Here is a 12,817-nt window from a genome sequence, read left to right as displayed (position 1 = left end):
ATTACGTAAAATTCGGGCAAATTAGTTCGCAACGAGCCAGGCGGCCCAAACCGTTGCATATACCCTGACTGCGTGCAATGAACGCAAGATAAGTGACAATTTCATGTTAGCAGGCAATATTAACTAAATATGCAAGTTTAAAAATATATACTTGTGTATTGGTTTTAAAGAAAGGCATTGATGTTTATAGTTAGGTACATTGGTGCAAAGACAGTGCTTTTTTCGCAAATGCGCTTGTTAAATCATCACCCGTTTGTCAAAGTAGGCTGTGATTCGATGAGAAATTAACAGGCACCGCATCGATTATATGCAACGCACGACACGTTAGATAAACTAGTAATATCATCAACCATGTATAGTTAACTAGTGATTATGTTAAGATTTATAGTTATGATAGGTTTAATGCTAGCTAGCAACTTACCTTGGCTTCTTGCTGCCCTCACGTAACAGGTAGTCAGCCTGCCATGCAGGCTCCTCGTGGAGTGCAATGTAAGGCAGGTGGTTAGAGCGTTGGACTAGTAACCGGAAGGTTGCAAAAACGAATCCCCCCTGAACAAGGCAGTTAACCTGTTAGGGCTAGGGGGCAGTATTGACACGGCTGGATAAAAAACATACCCGATTTAATCTGGTTACCACTCCTACCCAGTAACTAGAATATGCATATACTTATTACACATGGATAGAAAACACCCTAAATTTTCTAAAACTGTTTGAATGGTGTCTGTGAGTATAACAGAACTCAAATGGCAGGTCAAAACCTGAGAGATTCCTTTACAGGAAGTGGCCTGTCTGACCATTTCTTGAACTTCTTTTCCATCTCTATCTTTTACTAAGGATCTCCGCTCTAACGTGACACTTCCTACGTCGTCCATAGGCGCTCAGAGCCCGGGAAAAAACAGAATGTCGTCATCCCAGCCCCAGGCTGAAACACATTATCGCCTTTCTCAAGTGGCCGATCAAGGGACTCTAGGCTTAGGCGCGTGACCCGACCGCCCCCGCCTTTGGGATTTTTTCCTCTGTTTGCCGAAAAGGAGATTCCCTGTCGGAATATTATCGCTTTTCTACGAGAAAAATTGCGTAAAAATTGATTTTAAACAGCGGTTGACATGCTTCGAAGTACGGTAATGGAATATTTAGAATTTTTTTGTCACGAATTGCGCCATGCGCGCGACCCTTCTTTACCAGTTCAGATAGTGTCTGGAACGCACGAACAAAACGCCGCTATTCGGATATAACGATGGATTATTTTGGACCAAACCAACATTTGTTATTGAAGTAGCAGTCCTGGGAGTGCATTCTGACGAAGACAACAAAAGGTAATCAAACTTTTATAATAGTAAATCTGATATTGGTGAGTGCTAAACTTGCCGGGTGTCTAAATAGCTAGCCCGTGATGCCTGGGCTATGTACTTAGAATATTGCAAAATGTGCTTTCACCAAAAAGCTATTTTAAAATCGGACATATCGAGTGCATAGAGGAGGTCTGTATCTATAATTCTTAAAATAATTGTTATGCTTTTTGTGAACGTTTATCGTGAGTAATTTAGTAAAATGTTAGCGAATTCCCCGGAAGTTTGCGGGGGGTATGCTAGTTCTGAACGTCACATGCTAATGTAAAAAGCTGGTTTTTGATATAAATATGAACTTGATTGAACAAAACATGCATGTATTGTATAACAATGTCCTAGGGTTGTCATCTGATGAAGATCATCAAAGGTGAGTGCTGCATTTAGCTGTCTTCCTGGTTTTGGTGACATTATATGCTAGCTTGAAAAATGGGTGTCTGATTATTTCTGGCTTGGTACTCTGCTGACATAATCTAATGTTTTGCTTTCGTTGTAAAGCCTTTTTGAAATCGGACAGTGTGGTTAGATTAACGAGAGTCTTGTCTTTAAATAGCTGTAAAATAGTCATGTTTGAGAAATTGAAGTAATAGGATTTTTAAGGTTTTGAAAATCGTGCCACAGGCTTCAAGTGGCTGTTACGTAGGTGGGACGAATTCGTCCCGCTAGCCCATAGAGGTTAACCCCCGTTCCTAGGCCGTCATTGAAAATAAGAATGTGTTCTTAATCTGACTTGCCTAGTTAACCTCTTACATCTAGACGTTCCGCTAGCGGAACACCTGCTCCAATATCCAATGATAGGCGTGGCGCGAATTACAAATTCCTCAAAAATACAAAAACTTCAATTTTACAAACATATGACTATTTCACAGCATTTTAAAGACAAGACTCTCCTTTATCTAACCACACTGTCCGATTTCAAAAAGGCTTTACAGCGAAAGCAAAACATTAGATTATGTCAGCAGAGTACCCAGCCAGAAATAATCAGACACCCATTTTTCAAGCTAGCATATAATGTCACAAAAAACAAAACCACAGCTAAATGCAGCACTAACCTTTGATGATCTTCATCAGATGACACACCTAGGACATTATGTTATACAATACATGCATGTTTTGTTCAATCAAGTTCATATTTCTATCAAAAAACTGCTTTTTACATTAGCATGTGACGTTCAGAACTAGCATACCCACCGCAAACCTCTGGTGAATTTACTAAATTACTCACGATAAACGTTCACAAAAAACATAACAATTATTTTAAGAATTATAGATACAGAACTTCTTTGTGCAATCGAGGTGTCCGATTTTAAAATAGCTTTTCGGTGAAAGCACATTTTGCAATATTCTGAGTAGATAGCCCGGCCATCACGGCTAGCTATTTAGACACCCACCAAGTTTAGCCCTGACCAAACTCCGATTTACTATTAGAAAAGTTTGATTACCTTTGGTGTTCTTCGTCAGAATGCACTCCCAGGACTGCTACTTCAATAACAAATGTTGGTTTGGTTCAAAATAATCCATTGTTATATCCAAATAGCGGCGTTTTGTTTGTGCGTTCAAGACACTATCCGAAGTGTAAATAAGGGTCACGCGCACGACGCATTTCGTGACAAAAGAATTCTAAATATTCCATTACCGTACTTCGAAGCATGTCAACCGCTGTTTAAAATCAATTTTTATGCCATTTTTCTCATAAAAAAAGCGATAATATTCCGACCGGGAAAGCGTGTTTAGGTACAAAAGAGAGAGAAAATAAAAGTATGGGATCCCCTCGTGCACGAGCCTGAGTCTCATAGTACTGTGACTGGCCACTATCCAAACGCGCTAATATTTTTCAGCCAGGGGCTGCCTCGATATCATTCAGCTTTTTGCCGCCTTCTGAGAGCCCATGGGAGCCGTAGGAAGTGTCACGTAACAGCAGAGATCCTCTGTAATGGATAGAGATAATCAAGAAGGGCAAGAAATTGTCAGACAGGGCACTTCCTGCATGGAATCTTCTCAGGTTTTGGCCTGCCAAATGAGTTCTGTTATACTCACAGACACCATTCAAACAGTTTTAGAAACTTTGGAGTGTTTTCTATCCAAAGCTAATAATTATATGCATATTCTAGTTTCTGGGCAGGAGTAATAATCAGATTAAATCGGGTACGTTTTTTTATCCGGCTGTGAAAATACTGCCCCGTAGCCATAACAGGTTAAGCTAACTGCTCAAATATTTATCTGTACATGGAATTTTATTTGTTTGTTTTTTTACTCTTTGTTCCCCCTGATCTTTATAGGAAAATGCTACGGGCACTATCTGATGTGTGGAGACATTTCACTTCAGCTAATGTAGAAGGAAAAGCTCTGTACATTTGCAAATACTGTGCCAAATCATATGTGAGGAATGCAACAAAGATGCAGAATCACCAAGTGCATAAAGTTCCCTCAGCGCTCACAACAAGCAAACTCTGGCAAAAGTCCCTCTACTTCTATTCGAGGTGAAAAGACACCTTATCGATAGCAACAGCTCATGGTCCTCCTGGAATCAATAGTTTCTTTGACTCAATTGAGCAATGTAGTCAGAGAAATGCTGATTAGTGTCTTGCTCGAGCTGTGTTTGCAACTGATTCACCTCTGATGCTCACAGGCAATGTGTATTGGAAGAGATTTCTGAATGTTCTTCGCCCAGCATACACCCCTCCAACCAGACATGCTTTATCTACTAATTTGCTGGATGCAGAGTTCAAGTGAAGGTCAAGCAAATCATAGAGAAAGCAGACTATTGCAATCATCTCTAATGGGTGGTCGACTGTTCGTGGGCAGGAAATAATTATTTACATAATCTCCACCCCTCAACCAGTATTCTACAAGAGCACAGACACAACAGACACACTGGTGTCTATATTGCAGATGAGCTGAAGGCAGTCATCACTGACCTTGGACGACAGAAGGTATTTGCACTGGTGACAGACAATGCTGCAAACATGAAGGCTGCTTGGTCTAAAGTGGAGGAGTCCTACTCTAACATCACACCAATTGGCTGTGCTGCTCATGGATTGAATCTGCTCCTCAAGGACATCATGGCACTGAAAACAATGGATACACTCTACAAGAGAGCAAGGAAATGGTAAGGTATGTGAAGCGGCAATAACCCTCACCAAGTGAGAAGAATAAAAGCACCACATTGAAGCTGCCCAGCAACACCAGTTGGGGTGGTGTTGTCATCATGTTTGACAGTCTCCTGGAAGGGAAGGAGTCTCTCCAAGAAATGGCCATATCACAGTCTGCCGATATGGATAGCCCCATCAAGAGGATCCTCCTGGAGGATGTATTTTGGGAGACTGGTAAGCAGCCTGAAACCTGCATGGATTGAGGGAGACAATGCCATTCTGTCTGATGTTCAGACTCTGCTTGCAGATGTAAGAGAAGAAATCTGTACTGCCCTGCCCTTTTCACTGTTGCTAAAAGCAGAGGAAACTGCAGTTCTGAAATGCATCAAAAAGTGTGAAGACTTCTGCCTGAAGCCCCAAGTATGCTGGACCCCAAGTATGCTGGCAAGAGCATCCTGTCTGGTGCAGAAATCAACAAAACCTATGGTGTCATCACTACCGTGTCTCGTCACCTTGGCCTGGATGAGGGCAAGGTTCTTGGCAGTCTGGCAAAGTACACTTCCAAGCAAGGGCTTTGGGATGGAGATGCAATATGGCAGTCGTGCCAACATATCTCATCAGCCACCTGGTGGAAGGGACTGTGGATCTGCGGCTCTTTCCCCTGTTGCCTCCATCACCCCCCAAATCCCACCAACATCAGCCGCCTCAGAGCGCAACTGGTCTTGTTTGGGAACAGGCAAAAGCAGGCAACAGGCTGACTAATACAAGGGTTGAAAACATTGGTGGCCACCCGGGCAAATTTGAGGCTTTTTGAGCCTGACAATGAGCTATCCTCAACAACGTTGGAAAGTGACAGTGAAGATGAGGCCTCAGAGTCTGATGTTCAAGAGGTGGACATTGAGGAGGTCCAGGGAGAAGACATGGAAGCCTGAGAGAAAGACAACTAAAGCTTTAGTTTCTAGACTATCATTTTACAGATGCATGTTGAAAATGATTTTGGGAGATGCGATGGATCATTGGGGATCATTCAATATTCCCTTTTGTTGTTCAGTGAAATCATCCCATGTGAAGAGTCAACTCATTTAATTAAAGTTCAATTCGTAAATAGTTTTTATTTCTATTGGAAGGATTTAACAATTTGCAATGATGTCTACTTATAAAAGGTTTCCGTTTCTGTTTCCATATGCTATGGTAAATATATCAAAACGCAAAAAACATCTACATTTAAATGATATTAATATTAATTTGCATATATTCCTGTTAATTCCCACGGAAAGTTTCCACCTCTGAATATTCCCTAAAATTTGCGTGCCTAACCTCCACCGCTGCCAATTCTGTCCGATCTGTAAACATTAAAACCAGACAAAGACCAGCACAAAATTATTCAACCAAGTTTCAGAAATTACCAGAATGTCCACATTGGATTGAGTAGCCAGATTTTTTTTTAAATCAACCTTCTGGTATTTACATGAACTAATTCAAAACAGCATACAAGTATGCTATGATCAGTAGGTTACCGCTTATTTTAAAAATACCATAGGATTGGTTTGAATTGGTATAGGTACAAGATTGTCTTGAACTGAAGAATTGGATCTATGCCTCAAGCGAGGACGTGGGTTAAAACAAGAGTCAATGACGGTTCCCTGTTGCGGGACTGCAGTATGATAAATCAGTATTGTTATGGTAGGGATTACCTGAGTGGGACTTGGAGTGATTAGTCAATGTCTTTGCGTATCCTTGAAATGTGAGGACAGGGTCCAGGCACCAAGATCATTTGGATAGACCCCATCCTCACTGTAGAGCATATTCTGTTCCCGAAAGGTGTTAACCTCTCTGGGCTAGGTGGGACTTTGCGTCCCACCCTAGTCAACAGCCAGTGGAATCCTGTGGCGCGATATTCAAATACCTTAGAAATGCTATTACTTCAATTTCTCAAACATATGACTATTTTACACCATTTTAAAGACAAGACTCTCGTTAATATAACCACACTGTCCGATTTCAAAAAGGCTTTACAACGAAAGCGAAACATTAGATTATGTCAGCAGAGTACCCAGCCAGAAATAATCAGACACCCATTTTTCAAGCTAGCATATAATGTCACAAAAACCAAAACAACAGCTAAATGCAGCACTAAGCTTTGATGATCTTCATCAGAACCCTAGGACATTGTTATACAATACATGCATGTTTTGTTCAATCAAGTTCATATTTATATCAAAAAACAGCTTTTTACATTAGCATGTGACTAGCATTCCCACCGAATACTTCCGGTGAATTTACTAAATTACTCACGATAAACGTTCACAAAAAACATAATTATTTGAAGAATTATAGATACAGAACTCCTTTATGCAATCGCGGTGTCCGATTATAAAATAGCTTGGTACTCACCAAACTCAGATTTACTATAAGAAAAATTGGATTACCTTTGCTGTTCTTCGTCAGAATGCATTCCCAGGACTTCTACTTCAACAACAAATGTTGGTTTGCTTCCAAATAATCCATAGTTATATCCAAATAGCTGTGGTTTGTTCTTGCGTTCAAGACACTATCCGAAGGGTGACGCGCCGGCGTGTATCGTGACAAAACATTTCAAAATATTCCATTACCGTACTTCGAAGCATGTCAAACACTGTTTAAAATCAATTTTTATGCGATTTTTCTCGTAAAACAGCGATAATATTCCGACCGGGAGACCTTGTTTCGTTCAAACACTGAAAATAGAAAATGGAGTCTTCACATGCACGCGTGCACCAGTGTCATTGTACTCAGATTGACCACTTTCCAAAACCCCTACTGTTTTTCGCCCAGGGACTGCAGAGTTATCATTCCCCGTTCTGGCGCCTTCTGAGAGCCTATGGGAGCCTTAGAAAATGTCAATTTACAGCAGAGATCCTATATTTTTGATAAAGAGGCTATAGAAGGACAAGAAATGGTCAGACAGGGCACTTCCCATATAGAATCTTCTCAGGTTTTGGCCTGCCATATGAGTTCTGTTATACTCACAGACAAAATTCAAACAGTTTTAGAAACTGTAGGGTGTTTTCTATCCAAATAAAATAATGCATATTCTAGTTTATATGCATATTCTAGTTTCTGGGCAGGAGTAATAACCAGATTAAATCGGGTACGTTTTTTATCCGGCCGTGAAAATACTGCCCCCTATCCTAAACAGGTTAAACAACACAATGTAACTCCATGTCAATCACACTTCTGTGAAATCAAACTGTCCACTTAGGAAGCAACACTGATTGACAATACATTTCACATGCTGTTGTGCAAATGGAATGGACAACAGGTGGAAATTATAGGCAATTAGCAAGACACCCCCAATTAAGGAGTGGTTCTGCAGGTGGTGACCACAGACCACTTCTCAGTTCCTATGCTTCCTGGCTGATGTTTTGGTCACTTTTGAATGCTGGCGGTGCTTTCACTCTAGTGGTAGCATGAGACGGAGTCTACAACCCACACAAGTGGCTCAGGTAGTGCAGCTCATCCAGGATGGCACATCAATGTGAGCTGTGGCAAGGTTTGCTGTGTCTGTCAGTGTAGTGTCTAGAGCATGGAGGCGCTACCAGGAGACAGGCTAGCACATCAGGAGACGTGGAGGAGGCCGTAGGAGGGCAACAACCCAGCAGCAGGACCGCTACCGCCGCCTTTGTGCAAGGAGGAGCAGGAGGAGCACTGCCAAAGCCCTGCAAAATGACCTCCAGCAGGCCACAAATGTGCATGTGTCTGCTCAAACTGTCAGAAACAGAGTCCATGAGGGTGGTTTGAGGGCCCGACGTCCACGGGTGGGGGTTGTGCTTATAGCCCAACACCGTGCAGGACGTTTGGCATTTGCCAGAGAACACCAAGATTGGCGAATTTGCCACTGGCGCCCTGTGCTCTTCACAGATGAAAGCAGGTTCACACTGAGCACATGTGACAGACGTGACAGAGTCTGGAGACGCCGTGGAGAACGTTCTGCTGCCTGCAACATCCTCCAGCATGACCGGTTTGGCGGTGGGTCAGTCATGGTGTGGGGTGGCATTTCTTTGGGGGGGGCCGTGCTCGCCAGAGATAGCCTGACTGCCATTAGGTACCGAGATGAGATCCTCAGACCCCTTGTGAGACCATATGCTGGTGCGGTTGGCCCTGGGTTCCTCCTAATGCAAGACAATGCTAGACCTCATGTGGCTGGAGTGTGTCAGCAGTTCCTGCAAGAGGAAGGCATTGATGCTATGGAGTGACTGACCCGCCCGTTCCCCAGACCTGAATCCAATTGAGCACATCATGTCTCGCTCCATCCACCAACGCCACGTTGCACCACAGACTGTCCAGGAGTTGGCGGGTGCGTTAGTCCAGGTCTGGGAGGACATCCCTCAGGAGACCATACGCCACCTCATCAGGAGCATGCCCAGGCGTTGTAGGGAGGTCATACAGGCACGTGGAGGCCACACACACACTACTGAGCCTCATTTTGACTTGTTTTAAGGATATTACATCAAAGTTGGATCAGCCTGTAGTGTGGTTTTCCACTTTAATTTTGAGTGTGACTCCAAATCCAGACCTCCATGGGTTAATAAATTGGATTTCCATTGATTATTTGTGTGATTTTGTTGTCAGCACATTCAACTATGTAAAGAACAAAGTATTTAATAAGATTATTTCATTCATTCAGATCTAGGATGTGTTATTTTAGTGTTCCCTTTATTTTTTTTGAGCAGTGTATTTGCCCTCAAATTTGTGTACTCGCTCTCGTGCACTCGCTCTCATGCACTCGTAGGGGCGTCTGCCAGATGGAACTGCAACCTGCAACTGAACCCTACTTTGAGGCATGCATAGACTGCATTTCAAACACGTAAAAGACACACCCTCTCCCCTCACACTTCTGATGACATATCATGACGTATGATGAGTTGACACTTGCAGGGCAAGGGAAGAATGAATGAATTTTAAGTGGACCACCCATGCCCGGAAATGTGTCACTATTTCGTCCCACGGTTGTTTCAGTCATGGTGGTACCACCGGTAGTTGTTGTGTGTGCTTTATATGCACAACAGTCAATTATGACTGCATTTCATATCTTTGCTAGAATCTAATGCTAGCCATCTGACGATATCAGGTAAAAGAAAAATTACAAAATGTACAAGTGTGATGTCAGGGAAAGTTGTACGCACTAGCTAACGTTTCCAAAAGCTAACCAAACAAAAACATTACTTTCACGATATGTGTTTGTACCGTCATGTGCATTAGTAGCACAATTTCTAACCTACTTACATGTCTAAGTAAAAATGAATGCATGTTGGCTTCTTTATATTTATTTTAAGTTTGGGCTGACATTTCTAGTGGATGTACAATCATCGCAAATTGAATTATGGGGCGTTTTAGGCCCCGGAGTGAACAGAATTGTACATTGGCTAACTCCATCACAAACGAGGGCTGAGGGGCTTACGTTGCCAACTTCCCTTGCTTGGCTAATTGTTTTGACTGATGGCAAAGATGGTCGTATCGGTGCTCATCGGCCTTCGGACATAAATCTTACACAACAAGTTAGAAATCACTAATTCAACAATGAGCGGTTTGTAAGGAATGAGTGGCTAACTGCAATCATTGCAAAGCAATCACTAGCCTGCTATTCAGGGGAGTGGGTGTGTGGTTCAAGTCCCGGTATAAGGGTCTCCTTTCCAAACTTAAAGGGATAAACATTCAACATTGGCCATGCTGTCAATCCAGCATGACTTCTGCTATGTTCAAAACAACGGGAAATGCGGAACTGGGAAATCTCAGACTTCAATGAGTTCAAGACAACGGGAACTCGAAAAAAAAGAACGTGCTACGACTGGGAAAATACGTTTTGAACGGTCATCCAACTTGGAATGCAAGTCGGGTCTCTTTCTAGAGCTCCAACCTGAAGATCACTAACGTCATAATTCAACCTTGTCGCCCCTTGGTTAAGCAAGTCAGCCATATTAGCTATGTTTTTTTAAAGGCTGAATGAACTGTATCGCTGATAGACAAGGCTCCGCTGATAGCCAGGTGTAGCAGTGGTAAGGTGTTGGGCCAGCTTTCTGTGCAATTAATGTATTGTTTAGTGTTGTAGTGGCTTTGCTGGCATGCATTGAAAAAAAATATGTGTACCCCACCAAGATTTACATGCTAAATTCACCACTGCGTATAAGATGGAAATTCCCCGGTTGAACGGGCAAGACAAAAGAGTTAAGTGCCTTTGAACTGGGTATGGTAGTAGGTGCCAGGCGCACCGGTTTGAGTGGGTCAAGAACTGCAACGCGGCTAGGTTTTCACGCTCAACATGCTCCCGTGTGTATCAATTATGGTCTACCACCCAAAGGACATCCAGCCAACTAGGAGTCAACATGGGCCTGCATGCCAGTGGAACACTTGACACCTTGTAGAGTCCTTGCCCCGACGAATTGAGGCTGTTCTTAGGGCAAAAGGGGCTGCAACTCAATATAAGGAAGGTGTTCCTAATCTTTTGTACACTCAGTGTATATTGTCAGTGTCACCCAAGCACTGGTGGTGCATTTCCAATGAGGATTTACCCCAGTGTTTTACCCAAAAGGCTCAGACTTGTTTCCATCTACGCAGGTTGGCACCCGTGTCTCACTAGGCCATGGCTCCGACAGACCTGCTCTGACATGGAGCCAAGGTTAGGCCACTGGTACATTTCAGCTGTCATTTACATAACAATGGCTGTGAACCCCTTCGATGGTTAACATCTTACAAAGCATCAGTCTTGATCATGCAGAGGTTGTTAATTCTGCTCTTCACAAGTCCCCACGGTCAGCCCTAGTTATGGAAACAATTTACCTAGTATAACATCAAGGTGTATACAACTAGTTTAACACTGGTAACAACAGAAAGGCAGCCTGAAAGTATCTGCACTATTTATCAAGTGAGTTAAGTTGCATACTCAGAAACACAATTTTATAATGGCAAGGGTGTTTGATTTCCTTACATTAGCATCATTACATCAATAACGCCAATAAATATGACATAATGCCATACTTATATTAGTAACTAGGCCTACCCTGTGTGGTGACAACAAAACGATGTTTCAGCTTTCCACATGCAGAAATAAAATATAATTTGCCTAGAATCAGTTGAGGTTGTTTACTGAAAAAAATTTATGCAATTTACGACAATAATCCACGTGTAGCAGTATTTCCATCACACACCTACCTACAGTTCAACATGTACCCATGCCTATCTCTACCTCCCAAACATTGAGGAAACGTGAAACTAGATCTAAGTAAATTGATTTAGCTATTCTCTGGTTAACAATACACAAAACGTCTTGCAACGGAAACAGTTTACCGTTTAAGAACCAAACGGAACGAAACGGGCCAACTGAAGGTGAAAAATGTTGAGTTGGAGTGAACGGTTTCAAACGTTTTGCAACATTATCGTCGTAATTAATATACCCCAGGTAGGTTTGTATTGAATTGCTAATACACTTTTACTAGCAACTACAACAACGTTAGACCGTACCCACTGCCACTGGGCACACACCAGTTAAATCAACGTTTTTTTCCACGTAATTTCAATGAAATTACATTCAACCAACGTGGAATATACGCTGAATTGACGTATGGTCTGTGCCCAGTGTGTAGGGGTGAAGCCCCAGCCAGATCGTAAGAAAGCAGAGAACGTCTGAAGAAGCATGCATTTAACTAACCACTCAATAAACAAAATAACTCGAAATGTTGGGATCCCTTGCAATGCTTAAAATGTGCTTGTGTTCTCTTGACAATTGTCATCTACTGCCTCCGGGCTGGCTAGCTAACTAGCTACCACCATACAAACTACAATGGTTCTAATCTAGAACTCAATTCAGAACCGCACTCACCAGGCAATGCAGTTTTGCGTGCCGCCGTCCGGACTCCTGTTGTTGTCCACGGTCCCACGATGCTTTAGGTAACTACCTAGCTAGACATTTCCGTGAACAAAACAACCATATTGATAATTTTGTCGTTTTACAGAAATGTCTTTTTTTTCTTGTTTTTCTCTTTATCGAATCACACAATGTGCCCGAACCCCGGGAACATTTATGACTCTATGCTATTAGAACCAATGAAAAGGAAAGAGAACCTTGTAAGTACCCGCCCTACACGTTCTATGGCTGCGCAGTAGGTCTTCTGCGCACATCCTGCCGCGTGCATCAAGGCTGAGTGATCGCTATGCGTGCGGGACGACCGCTGCTACTGCGGAGTACCATGACTCCGTTCATTCAAAAGCAGGCAGTGCAGGCGACGACTCTGCTGTCCTGTGTTGCTCTGCTCACTTGTGTTGTTATGAACCAATGTGGAAACCCATCTCAATTTCAGAGCAGCCCTTTAGGTTGGTCTACATAGCAAAACAACAATCAGCCTG

The 12,817-nt window shown here is 42.6% G+C and overlaps 1 protein-coding gene across 2 annotated transcripts in view; it reads right to left on the bottom strand.

Annotated features, from left to right (window-relative positions):
* LOC106605599 (zinc finger protein 1035) overlaps window positions 1-12,585 on the bottom strand; it is a 64,397-nt gene extending 51,812 nt beyond the window's left edge. Inside the window, exon 1 of one of the 2 annotated variants that reach the window (XM_014201419.2) lies at window positions 12,294-12,585. The gene's annotated coding sequence lies outside the window, so the exon portion shown is untranslated. The remainder of the gene's footprint in view (window positions 1-12,293) is intronic. The other variant, XM_014201423.2, reaches the window with a different exon arrangement.
* Between the last annotated feature and the right edge of the window lie 232 nt (window positions 12,586-12,817).

The sequence above is a fragment of the Salmo salar genome, chromosome ssa05, assembly GCF_905237065.1.
Source record: "Salmo salar chromosome ssa05, Ssal_v3.1, whole genome shotgun sequence".
Taxonomy (NCBI): Eukaryota; Metazoa; Chordata; class Actinopteri; order Salmoniformes; family Salmonidae; genus Salmo; species Salmo salar.
The sequence above is the reverse complement of the archived record's forward strand: the minus strand, read 5'-3'. Positions and strand labels throughout refer to the sequence as shown.